This window comes from Podarcis pityusensis (genome assembly GCF_964106645.2).
Source record: "Podarcis pityusensis genome assembly, chromosome: 15".
Lineage (NCBI taxonomy): Eukaryota > Metazoa > Chordata > Lepidosauria > Squamata > Lacertidae > Podarcis > Podarcis pityusensis.
Window position 1 is genome coordinate 37,944,477 of NC_138040.1, and position 14,070 is coordinate 37,958,546.

Consider the following 14,070-nt stretch of genomic DNA (forward strand, 5'->3'; position numbering starts at 1 on the left):
CCCCTTCTCCCGCACAGCAGAAAACTAGTTGCAAACTCATGTGAGTTTCTTAAGACAATACGCAATTCAATCTGGCTTGTCCAAATTGAAATGTGTTCTAATATTTTCCCCTTGAATCCCTCCTAAAAGAATAAAGACACCACAGTCTTATTCATAAGCAATAAAAAGAAAGTTTACTCATGATCAGGCACAGCACAGTGTGATCGCTGAAGGCAGGCTTTAGGCTTAAAGTTACAAGCATATACAAACAGGTTTACCCCAAAGGGAGATGACCTGGGGGACTGCTTTGCTGGCAGCCAGCAGTTCAGTCCAGGAAATTTGCAGGACGAAAGGAAGATGGAAAAGAGGGAGAGTGGCAGCATGCCTTGTCCTTTTATCAGGTCTGGAGAGATCACCCCCACCCACTAGTCACATGCAAGGAAGGATGCTCCAGCCAGGTGTAACAGGAAGTTCAACTGGCTGGACCAACATCCTCTTGCATGTCCACTCTAGGAAAACAAGGAATGTTGTATTTGACTGCTCCCAGTGGATTTCATGCCACAGTAAAGCAGTGTAAAGGGTGCAACCTGGAGTCTGTCTTCCACTCATTACCCAGCCTCAAAATGCAGCTTTGCAACCGGGTACAGACTTTGCAGAACACCACAACCAATTCTGGCTGCATGTTTGCTCAAACTCAGGGGTTTTAATCTAAGCACAGAGAGAGAGAGAGCAGCCAACCTACAAAGGTCAATGCTTGAATTGGCCTGTGTTTTACCTAGGGAGATGTAAATGAACACAAAGAGAAAAGTGCGTAGTGTCACGTACTGAAATCATTGAAAGATGTATTTCCTCATGTGCATCTTTTATATTTAGATCGTCTTCCAAGGAGCTCAGGGTGACACAAGTGGTTTTAGGGCTCTCCCACCCATTTTAGCCTCACAACAATCCTGAGTGGTAGGTGAGGCAGTGGCTACTGAGCTGAGTAGGAATTTGAATCTGGGTCGGGTCTCTCCCCAGCCTAAATCCACAATACCTCACTTGCTTTAAAACAAGAACACACCTTTTCCATACAGAGCCCCAAAGGGGGAAACTGTGTGTAAAACATATTTTACTCAACTAGACAGGATGGAATCTACGTTCCTCAGTCCATATCCCACATCTGATTATATAGTGTTTCCTGTCAAAGCTCATAGTTTGAATTCTTGCAATGTTTAATTGCTTTTTATTTTATTTTTAAAATTAATTCCTCTGTTTTTAGCTGCTCTTGTTTTTATCTGTAAGCCACCTCAAGTCCCCATCAGGAAAAAAAGCAGGACATTAATAATAATAATAATAATAATAATAATAATAATAATAATTCTAGAGCTGCTTCACTGCCAAATAGTTTGTTTTATTATGTTTATATATGCTGTAAGCCGCCCAAAGTGGCTGGGGAAACCCAGCCAGCTGGACAGGGTGTTGTTGTTGTTGTTGTTGCTGTTGTGTTGTTGTTGTTACTGCATGTGCCATCAGGAAGTTCTCTCTGACATATAGTTAAAATCCATTTTTGTCCCCTTTGGAATCACTGAGTCAGGTCCTGTCCTCCAGAGCAACAGCCAAAAAATTTGCTCTATCATCTGTGTCACAGTACTCCAAATATCTCCACACACACAAAAACCCCACAACAAATCAGGCTGCACTCGTGCATCATGTGCAGCCCCTGAGCATGAGAGAGGTGGCACTGAGCAAGGCCAAAAGGGACGTGAAACCAGTGCTTCCAGCAAGAACTGGCAGCATTCACGGGAAAACCGTTCCATCGTTCCAGCTCTTCGGGGTCCAGCTGCTCAGTTTTAGGGGTTGATTGAATAACTGGCATTTTGCCCTGGCTTTGTATCCCATGGCTGGCCTCATTATTGGCACTTCTGCGAGCCTGCCTGGCTGGGATACTGGGCACATCAGAAGGCAGGCAGGAGTACCCACAGCCCTGCATTCAGCGACTGCCCATGAACTTCCCTACCCGAGGAAAGGAATATTAGCCCCTGAGAAAGATTTCATCAAAATGCCTCTGGCTTATGGTCTTTGTTCTGCTGCAATGCATGCCACCCCAGGGCTGGCCCACCCATAAGGCAATGTGAGGCAGTTGCCTTGTGCAGAAGGATCCACAGGGGCAGCAAATATTTATTCCTCCCCCCCCCCCCCGTCCCTTTTGTAGATCTTGACTTGACACTTCTTTCCTGGATGTGTAGGGGAAAGCTGCAGTATTACGTAGCCTTTGTACACATTTCAGGCTTTGAAGTACTGCAGTTTGGGGGTTTCTAAAAGCAGTATTTTTTAACGGGACGTGGGTGGCACTGTGGTCTAAACCACAGAGTCTACGGCTTGCCAATCAGAAGGTTGGCGGTTTGAATCCCCGTGATGGGGTGAGCTCCCGTTGCTCAGTCCCAGCTCCTGCCAACCTAGTGGTTCGAAAGCACGTCAAAGTGCAAGTAGATAAATGGGTACCGCTCCGGTGGGAGGGTAAACGGTGTTTCTGTGTGCTGCTGTGGTTTCACGGTTTTCCCTAAGCAATCTGAGAATGTGCCTCTGTGCTGCTGATTTCCCCACTGCCCTCTTCATACCTCTCCTGGTTCTCAGAGACTGTGTGGAGGGGAGCTTGTTGCAGCAGGAGGGGGAAACACCCGTGCCTCTCCACCAGCCTGACTCATCTCTGCCTCTTGGCCTCACTCATCCATTCTGCTGCTGCTGCAGCTTCTGTTTCTGATTCTACCCTTCTCTCTGCCACAGGTGCTTCCTGCTCACTAAGCACTGTTATCTCTTCAGCTTCCGACACCTCCTCCTCTCAGGCTTCTCCCTTTGACCACTCATGGTCATCTCACAACTATTCCCCAGGTTCTGAGTCTTCTTTCCTTGGGGGTTCCCCAGTTGGGGAACTGGGACTATTCCTTTGCGTCTTTGGCATTTCATGAGACTTCAATGAGATCTCGCAAGATTTCACTGGAAGATGGCACTGCTGCCAGCACTTTGTGGGCGCTGCCAGGCAACACAGGTAGGAGAGGCCTGGCGCTGGTGGGTGGGACAACAGGGGGGTGGCACATTCCCGTTTCACTTCAAGTGGTGAAATAGGACACACTGCCCCTGTCACATTGCATACCAATAGGGTTTCAATAGGCAATTGGCCCTGTTATCCCAGCCTCCACACAAGGCAAGTGGGGCTTCAGAATGCAAGATGACTTACAACTGTTCTACCTAAAGGCTCTTTCAAAACAGCTAACCAACAATGTGAAGATCACAATGTCTGGACACTGACCAAAAATGTTTCTACGGAAGGCAGCAAATGCACTTTATGGTTATGTGTGTCCACAGTCTTAGTGGTGATGAAAATGCGCTCTGCAAACAAAGGATCTAATTTCTTTTATCATTATCTCTCATACTCCAGGACTGACATTTGTTTTAGGAAGGAATGGGGAGAATTGGGTTTACTTTAAAATGCAAATCAAAATGACTGCTGTGTAATTTTTATTTACACAGCACAATTTCAAATATTCAGGTGTTCGTTTGGTCAGGATTCAATAACTTTAAGACCTTTTAAGATCTCTTAAACCTTTTATTTTTCAATGTGTTGTTTAAACCTGTTTTATTAGTTTATTGTTTATTTTATGTATTCTGATGCCATAAGCCAGGCAGAGAATGTTGTGATCGGGGAGTCATAGAAGTGCGACACGTCAATAATAAGCTGTACATTCATAAATACAACAGTCCAATTCTATGCATGTCTGTTCAGAAGTAAGTGCCACTGAGTTAAATGAAGCTTATGTCCAGATAGGAAAGGGGGAGGAGAAATCCAGTTCAGTTTGCATTTAAAGGCAAATCTATGTAGTTTGTATTTTCTGAAACAATTAGTGAACTGAAACATAGCCAACATTTGAAATTTGCACTTGCAAAATGCACGTATTAGTGAAAATTGTGGGAGACTACAGTCAAACATACTGTAACTATGCACAACTGCTAGTTAGTGCATGAAAGGGTTAAGGACCACAGTTGTATTGCTAGATAGACTCAGTTAGGTCACGCCCCCTCTCCTCTGGAGAGGGAGGAAGTGAAACCTTTCGACTTCCTTTCTCTTTCTCTCCCTGCACCTGTAACCAATGAAGGAGGATGTGTGTAAGCTTGCTCTCAAGTTTAGAACATGTGTTGGGAACTATACAGTGGTGCCCCGCAAGACGAATGCCTCGCAAGACGGAAAACTCGCTAGACGAAAGAGTTTTCCGTTTTGGAGGTGCCTCGCAAAACGAATCTGCTATGGGCTTGCTTCGCAAGACGAAAATGTCTTGCGAGTTCCTGGGTTGTTTTTTTCCTTTTTCCCCTCTTTTTCTAAGTCGCTAAGCTGCTTATCTGCTTATCCGATAAGCTGATAAGCCGCTAAAAGCCGCTAAAAGCCGCTAAAAGCCGCTAAAAGCCGCTAATAGCGCTAATCCGCTAATCCGTCAATGGGCTTGCTTCGCAAGACGAAAAAACCGCTAGACGAAGAGACTCCCAGAACGGATTCTTTTCGTCTTGCGAGGCACCACTGTATTATGTTTTTTTCTACTGAAGAGTATTTTGCCTGTGTTCTCCTTGCAGCTGCATGGAACAGCACATGTACCAGACCTTTGTTGTTGTTTTTTAAAAGATATTTATTAAAATTTCAACATGTTACAAAAATGAGAGAAAAAAGAAAAAGAAAAGCAGATAAAAAAAGAAAAAAGATGTAAAAATGGAAAAATACAGAGTACAAAATAAAACCAGTTAAACAAACAAATTAGTCTTTCTATGTCTTATCCTTCATTTACTTGTTTCCTCGACCTCCTCGCACCTCCCTTTTTTGTATTCCAGTTCACATATTCTGTTCAGCAGTTCCCTCCCCTCTTTTAAATATCCTAATCAATAATCATAGAGATATTGTACTTTTAGATTTTTACATATCACATAGTAAACCCTTTTTTCATCTTCCCTTGTAACATTTCAGCTAAGAACCGCTTAGTTTTTATCGAACATCATTCTAACATTCATTAATTTTACAATATTTCTGTAGATAATCTTTGAATTTCTTCCAATCTTCTTCCACCGACTCTTCTCCCTGGTCTCGGATTCTGCCAGTCATTTCCGCCAGTTCCATATAGTCCATCAGCTTCATCTGCCATTCTTCCAGAGTGGGTAGATCTTGTGTCTTCCAATACTTTGCAATAAGAATTCTTGCTGCTGTTGTGGCATACATAAAGAAAGTTCTATCCCTCTTTAGCACCAATTGGCCGACTATGCCCAGGAGGAAGGCCTCTGGTTTCTTCAAGAAGGTATATTTAAATACCTTTTTCAATTCATTATATATCATTTCCCAGAAAGCCTTAATCTTTGGGCATGTCCACCAAAGGTGAAAGAAAGTGCCTTCAGTTTCTTTACATTTCCAACATTTATTATCGGGCAAATGATAGATTTTTGCAAGCCTGACTGGGGTCATGTACCACCTGTATATCATTTTCATAATATTCTCTCTTAAGGCATTACATGCCGTAAATTTCATACCTGTGGTCCACAACTGTTCCCAGTCAGCAAACATGATATTATGTCCTAAATCTTGTGCCCATTTAATCATAGCAGATTTCACAGTTTCGTCCTGAGTATTCCATTTCAGCAACAAGTTATACATTCTTGACAAAGTCTTAGTAGTGGGTTCTAACAGTTCTATTTCCAATTTTGATTTCTCCACCTGGAAGCCAATTTTCTTATCCAAATTATATGCCTCCATTATCTGATAGTAATGAAGCCAGTCTCGCACTTTGTTTTTTAGTTTTTCAAAGCTCTGCAATTTCAATTTGTCTCCTTCCTGTTCCAAAATTTCCCAATATTTCGGCCATTTGGCCTCCATATTGAGCCTTTTCTGGGCCTTTGCTTCCATCGGTGACAACCACCTAGGGCTTTTGTTTTCCAGTAAGTCCTTGTATCTTATCCAGACATTTAACAATGTTTTCCTGACAATATGGTTTTTAAATGCTTTATGTGCTTTAACCTTGTCATACCATAAATATGCATGCCACCCAAAAACATTGTTGAAACCTTCTAAATCCAAAATGTCTGTGTTTTCAAGAAGCAGCCATTCTTTCAACCAGCAAAAAGCTGGCCACATGTACCAGACCTTTGAATCTATAAGTAAATCATTTAAAACTTACTTTCCAGTGTGTGGTCTGTTCCTTGCAAAAGAGATAGAAAGACGGGAATGTTTTAAATGCTATACTACTGCTTATTTTTGTGAGTTTAATACTCTGCCACTGGGACTCTCAGTGTGTTAGCCCCGAGTTTTGAATCCAGCCACCCAGATGATCCTTTTGTTGTTCACCTTTCCTTGTTCAGTCTTTTGTTGTGGTCCACAGGGATTCATACATTTTCCTCCCACAAAAATAGCATGCAAAAATGCACTACATTAGGGAACATTTATTTTTATTTTTTAAAACAAATTTTTATCGGTTTTTAAACAAATACAAATACAAATACAATAACCATTAAACACTTATCCAGCAGTACAGCTAATGGTGTTTGTTTTATCCATTGTCTCTAGGCATACACTTACACATTCCACATTCAAACGTATTTCTTAATGTAACTTTTCCCCTGAGAATATTGAATGGTTGGTATAAGATCTTGATTTTGGTCATTAACCTAGTTAAAGAAAGGGGTCCACGTTTCTTGGAAGGTGTCTCTATTCGTTATGCCTTTAACTGGCCTCCTGTGTCTGGTGAGACATTTGGACAATGCTGTATCCCAGATATTATTTTCCCATTTGTTCAGGGGTATTTCAGTCTGGTTCTTCCATTGCTGAGCTATGGAAAGCTTGGTTCAGCTATTCATGTTTGGTGGGAATGCCCTTAAGTTAAAAACTTTTGGAATAGTGTTTTCAGCAAACATTTAAAGGTCAATATAGAAGATATCTGCTGAATCGCTATTAGAATAGCATTTCATGGGCCTTGGACAAAGACACTAAAGGATTGGTTTCGTGTTGATGTCTCACGAGCCTCACCAACTTGGGGGATAACCAGTGATGCTCCTACAGATGAGCTCAGTGGCTGAGCTGGAAATAAGGGTTTAGGCCAGGGGTCTGCAACCCGCGGCTCCGGAGCCGCATGTGGCTCTTTTACACCTTTGCCGCGGCTCCGGGGCAGATACTAGTGAGGGGAGGAGGCGCATTGTGCGCCCCGACACTCCCCACTGTGGCGGGTGCTGTACTGGCTGTGACGTCGCATGGGGGCGGTGCGTGCGTTAGTCACGCACCGTCCCGATGTCACCTTCCCGCCCGCCCGCTACAATGTAAGGGGCATGTACGCTGGTCACTGCATTGGAAGGGGGCATGTACGCTGGTCACTGTTTTGAAGGGGAGTGAAGAACACACACACACAAAAAGTTAACTTGTTAATTTAACGTTTATTTCTATGAGGAGGAGTAATTCTGAGGGGTCAAACAAAGAAATAATAATAAAAAGTGACAAAAAAGTTATTTTTATAATGACGAGTTTTGCGGCTCCCAGTTGTTTTTTTCTTCGGAAACGGGTCCAAGTGGCTCTTTTTGTCTTAAAGGTTTCAGACCCCTGGTTTAGGCCGTCCCTAAGATACCCTGACATCATTGTCAATGATGATCCACATCTATTCAAAGCCAAGTTTTGGTTGAATGTGATATCTTTGCTTAAAGTTTCCAGGTCAGCAGAGACGTCTTTCCCATAGGGCTTAGTGATGCGTCGTGCCAGGGCGCCGGCCTCTCAGGGGCACCCCAGTGAGTGGGGGAGCTGCGAGGCTTTGCTGACAGCCTCCCCTTTCCCTGCACGTCCACCAGCTGCGCCCCGCCAACTATATGGCTGAAGGGCATGCAGCTTCCTTCCCAAGCTTCTGTGGTCATTGCTCTCCCACAGTGGCATGGACGGGAGTTGTGCCCTCCCCCCCGTGGCTGGCAGTGCACAGCTTCTCCCCCCACTATCTGTGGTAATTTGGGGGCGCTGGGCGGATATTTGCACCCCGGCACTGCATCTGCTAAAGACGGCCCTGCAGGTCACAGTATCTGGCTCCTCTTCATTCCTGAATTGTGTTCCATTTGTCTGCCCGGTAGCAGTATGTGCATTCAGCTGTTCCTTGACACCCACTTCCATCCCCACCTAACAAGAGCTTGCAGCCAGCTACCTTGAGCTACCACTGAATGCCCAGGACCCCACCTCGAGTTAAATCAATGACTTCATCCGCAGAGCCAACTGAATGCACAGCTGTTCCTGGTTTTGAAAAGGGGTGAGGTCAATGCAGTGGAAACAGCTGAGATTTCCCTTCCTTTCTTTTCAGGAGATGCTGACATTTTGTTCTATGTTTAGCATTTCATATGTATTTGGAGGGAGGGAGAGAGGGCTGGGGGGCAAAAGGAGAGAAGCAAGGATGCTGGTTCCTTCCAAGAGCTTCCCCTGTTAGCGCCCGATGAGAATCTGACAGACAGGCATGTCAGTGAAAATGACCAGCCAGTGCCCCATAGGCGGCAGGAAACCAAAAACATTTATCCACCTAATTTCATTTCCCAAAGCCTCTTAGCTTTTAAATTCAGATTTGCAATTGAGTGATGGGATTAGACAAATTCCTTTCTGAATATGAGCTGTGCGCTGGCAAGAGAGAGCTCATTCAGAGGGCCTTTGGGAAGAAAGGCTGCCTCGTCACTGCACTAAAGGGAGAACGCAGCGGGGAATCAGCCGTGCATGCTGAGGTTATTCACCCAGAGGGGAGGGAGGGAGACTCTTTGCCAACAGGGAAGGGTTTTGTGCCTTTGGGGATAAAGGCAGTCATGCTTACTAGAACAAGGTGGGAGGGAGCTAAGGAACTGGGAGCCAAACCGTGCTGGTTTGCCCAGTAGGCAGACCAAGCAGGTGCCTTAGAGCATCATCAAAGCAGAAAAAGAAAGTTATTTTGATATTTGATTTATTTAAAAAAAAGCAATCACTGAAGTACTCGTCATTTTTCTAACATCGATGATTACTAACTGCTCCACAGAACACTCTTTTTCTCAGCTGGAAAGAAGAAGAAGAAACCCTTGGAGAACAACAATGTGTCAGGACAGACTTGATTCACTTCCTTATGTATAGATGTGGACATACTTCATTGAGATAGCTTCACTGAAATTATCCAGAATTTTGCAAGCAGAAAATCCAGGCATTTCAGCACAAATGTAGGTTTTGTATGATTTCCCTCTGTATATATAGTAACCTTTTTATTTTGAGTTGCATATAGAGGCACCATATTTCTTCCCCCCCCCCCCCCCAGTGCTTAGGGGCTCTAAAGGTATTCATTCAGCCCTGGGTCTGAATGTGGCCCTCAATGCCTATGTATCTGGCCCCCAGGACTCTCCACAAGACACCCCATGGCTGCTCCTCCAATGCTTTAAAAATGTTCATTGCTTTTTTCCAAGAATAGCATCAAGTAACCAAGAAAACAACAAACAAAGCAATACATGCTTCATCCTCCCACCTTCTGGAGAACAGCTAATTGTCATAACTGGTTGCTCAAGTCTACAAAGGCTCATCATAAAGTCACATTACTCATTATTACATCAGTTGGTTCAATGGAAGTCCTTCTGGAAACGCTTGTGGGTGACTGGAGGTTATTTGTTGTCACTCTGTGTGTTCATATGCTTAATAAAACAGAAGTACATTTCAGTATTATTATTATTATTATTATTATTATTATTATTATTATTACTCCACCCATCGCCACTCTGGGCAGCTTACAGCATATCTAAAAACATAATAAAAGCATCAAGTATTAAAAACCTCCCGATACAGGGCTGCCTTCAGATGTCTTCTAAAAGTTGTGTAATTCTAAAAAAATCACTTTGGCCAGATTGATTACTTCTTCCTACGATTTGTATCTTTGAATTGTGATAATGCATCTCCTTTATGGAGATATTTGAGGTTGGTGTCCTAAGTTAAAAGTACTGTAACATCCATTGCTCTGACCTCCCTACACTGGCATATGTGTCCCAGAAAGTTGGCCATGAAATATTGCAACACTTGGGCTGAAAAAGATTCCCCACCCCTATACGAGAGAGGACATATGTTTGATGAATTTGTTCTTTGCCAATTCCAATAGGAACTAACTTGAGCTTCCCCTTTTGAACTATCAATCAGAACACACCTTTCCTTTGGATTTCACACTTCCCCAAATGTTGCAATGCAGTTCTCCTTCCCCAAAAAATGCTTAAAAAATGCTTCTAAAATCATATTTTAGGATAAAATATGTTTAGAAAGGTGTACTTCAAAAGAAAAGACCATTAAAAGTGCACATTTTGGGAGGAAATACATAGTTTTGAACTTATTTCAATGTGTACAATGGTACCTCAGGTTACATACGCTTCAGGTTACAGACTCCGCTAACCCAGAAATAGTACCCCGGGTTAAGAACTTTGCTTCAGGATGAGAACAGAAATCATGCTCCGGCGGCCCGGCAGCAGCGGGAGGCCCCATTAGCTAAAGTGGTGCTTCAGGTTAAGAACAGTTTCAGGTTAAGTACGGACCTCCGGAACGAATTAAGTTCATAACCCGAGGTACCACTGTACTCAAAAGAGGAAACAGAGCAGGACCAGTGAGTGATGGGGACTGGGGCAGGGACATTGCCTGGATAGATTCCCGAGGGCCATATAGAAATGCCTGGAGGACATACGCTTCAGGTTACAGACTCCGCTAACCCAGAAATAGTACCCCGGGTTAAGAACTTTGCATCAGGATGGGAACAGAAATCGTGCTCCGGCGGCCCAGCAGCAGCGGGAGGCCCCATTAGCTAAAGTGGTGCTTCAGGTTAAGAACAGTTTCAGGTTAAGAACAACCCTCCAGAACGAATTAAGTTCTTAACCTGAGGTAGCATTGTATTTAAATACAAATCTGTTTGCAGGTAGTTGTTTTCTTTAAAAAAAGAAAAAAGCAAAACCACACAAATCAAGGTAGAAATTTGGAAACAGAAAATATTTATGAACACATGTGAAACTCACGCAGACCAGAAATGGACTTTGTTTTTTGAGTATAAGAAGCTTCCTTATACTGAGTTCAGGTCATTGGTCAGTATTGTCTACAGGGCAGTGGTTGGCAGCTTATCCACATGATATCAGTTCTCCAACCAAGCAAAGTTTACAAAAATGCATATATTAGGGGAAAGTGTGCATTAAATGTACGTATATATTTGTGAAAATAATATACAAAAATGCATTATCTCAAGAGAAATAAGTTGAGAAAAATGTGTACATTGGTCCAAACTGCATACAAAACTGGGTTTTTCAGAAGAAGGGCACGCTATAATACTGAATAATTTTCATGAGGATTTAACAAAACAGAATTGTGGATCACTGCAGAAATAGGAAGAACTGAAATTCAGATGGGGAGAAATGAGAAACTGAGAGAACCAAGATGGGCAGATCCTTCTATCGCTATTAGAGGATGCAACTGATGAACTGGTCAACAAAATAGGCTTCTGTATCCTTGGAGGTCTCTCTGTTTTCCAGACAAAAATATATTGTGGCCGAAAGCGTACTTTGCTTTGTGACTCCCCCACCTTCCTAAGGTTCAAATTCCCATACCTTCCAGTACCTTGATGGCAAAATCTGGGACACAATCTTCAGGGATGCCATCTTCCTGATTTTTCTCATGAGGGAACAGAGGCCATTTTGGACACTGTGATCTCACACAATTTTGTGCCACGATTTTCCCCTTAAAAACCACTTTTTTCAAGCATAGCACCCCAAAGCACACATTTTGGGGCACCATGTGAGATTGCAGGCACAACAAAGTGGGGTTTTGGGGGGGGACTGCAGTGCGAAATTGCTCTAGATCAAGGCATCCAAAATGGTCACCATTGTCTCACAAGAAAAAAAAATATATTGTCCCACTTTTTCCAAAACACTTGCAGGGTATGAACTCCATGGTGTTTCCTGCTTGGCAGGGGGTTGGACTCGATGGCCCTTGTGGTCTCTTCCAACTCTATGATTCTATGATTCTAACAGTAAGGGTTTTATAGCTGTGGAGTCCTTGTTCTTAGCTGGTTATCAATTGTGGGGTGGGATGTACTACTAACACGTTTCTGGGAGGGTAATCCCTACTTAGATCGAATCTAAACTCACGGTTTATAAAAATGTGTTATTAAAATGTGGCACTAGAGGGCGCTGCAGAGCAGCAAAGAGAAACTGCCATTAAACATTATAGAATGTTGTATTTAATAACATTTAGAAAATCAGTGTAGATCCAGCCTTAGTTGGGACTCAGCCACACTTCTGGTTGCCCCATGCCTGCTTGGAAAATATGCTCTTTGCTTCTGAATCAGAACAAACAGCATGTCAGGCTTCTGGGAATGGGTTTCCTCCCCCATGGCTGCAAATGAGCAGATCAAATGAAAGGGAATTCTTACCAGTTAGTTTCTTTAATAAACACAGCGAAGGACAAAATAAAGCATCTAACCAGAATGGCAGGGCTCCCAATTAAGGTCACTCCCCCCCCCCCACCTTCCATCCTTATTAATCTACGTCATTCCTACATCTTGTAATCTGAGCTTGGAGCCTCTGTGTTTTCTGTTCCAACACTTTCTGAGCTCTCCGATACTTTGCGGAAGGAGGGTGGATACTTTACAGAGACTATGAATCTGTTAACTCTCTCTTTTCCAGTGTTTCTTCTTCTAGCTGTTCCCCATCCAGTATTTCCCAGCTTCTGCCTTCTAAACTATGTCCTTCTGCAAACCACTGTTCCAAATCTATACTGTCCTCCTGTTCCTGGGAAGATTCAGGATCAGGAGGGGGGGGTGGCTCCCACCATTATTCCTCAGTGCAGCCCTCCTCAGCACCGTCCCTGACACAGCAGTCCGCAGAAAACCCGATAGCCGTTTGGTTCGATTCAGTGGTAAGCCACAGGTTTTCCTGGGGAAAAGAGGCAGAGCAAACAGAGATGGACAAGCCCAAAGCTTGTGTGTCCTGGTCTCTGTAGAACTGCATGAGCTAGGAATGCATTAACATTTAAATGAAATGGATAGGTTGGAGTCAGAGCACATTGCCAGAGCATTGTGTTTTGCATGCAAAAAGTCCCGGGTTCAGTCATTCACAGAGGCAGGTTTAGGGGAATGTGACCTGCTCAGTCACACTGGGCACGGAGCCCCGGGGGCACTGTAACTGTAATGTAGAATGGAAGGTGATAAGGGGGAGGGCAATTTTTGGTGTTGCGCAAGTCACTGCTGAAATTGGAGTCCCCAAGGTCTCACTGACATCTCCAGTGAAAACAATCAGAGGATGTGAAGGATTCTTCTAAGAAACTCGGGAGAGCCACTTCCTCAAACACTAGGTCATGCCAGGTCACAGTGTGACCCAGTATAAGGTAGGTCTCCTGTGCTCCTGTGAAGAATATAAGGTTTGTGCATAAAAACCCAGGATTATTATTATCATATTTTTGCCCCATAGGATGAGTCCAGCTTCTTTCTACCTTCAAATGAGACATTTTTGTTCCTCCTCCCATACTTCAGGTGGGCTATTTACCTTTGTGTGTTTAAATTTCCTTTTGTACCACGTCTGAAGTGCATGATTTTTTTTAAAAAAATTAAAAACATGTTTTCTTCTTCAGCTGGGAAAAAATGCTCTGTGAAGAGAGGGGAGGGTGCTTGTTGATGTCACCAACCCCCCAGCCAATCAGCACTCTGCACAGCCTCTTCGTCTTTTGACTGATGGGACTCATTCTTCCTGAGATGGGGTAACAGCATTGCTGCGAGTGTGCTTTCTGAAGCAGAGCAGCTTATGTTTTTATGCACATTTGCACTCTCCCATGTTTCCTCCAAGTAGCCCCCAACTGGGGTATGGATTTTGTTCTGTCTCTAACATGCAAATGAGGACTAGCTCTCATAACTATTATGTGGGGGGTTGTGTTTTTTTTTAATGCATTTCCCTTTTCTTACTAGTGAAATGTTTTTCTCCCAGCTTGGATTGGATGAAAAATGTGGCACAGCAGCCCGGACCTAGCTTAACAATGGCTTTGCCGGCTGCATTTGCCCTGTGGGGTTATCGGCTGGCTGTCCCTGCTCCCAACAATGGCCTTGCATTCGTTTG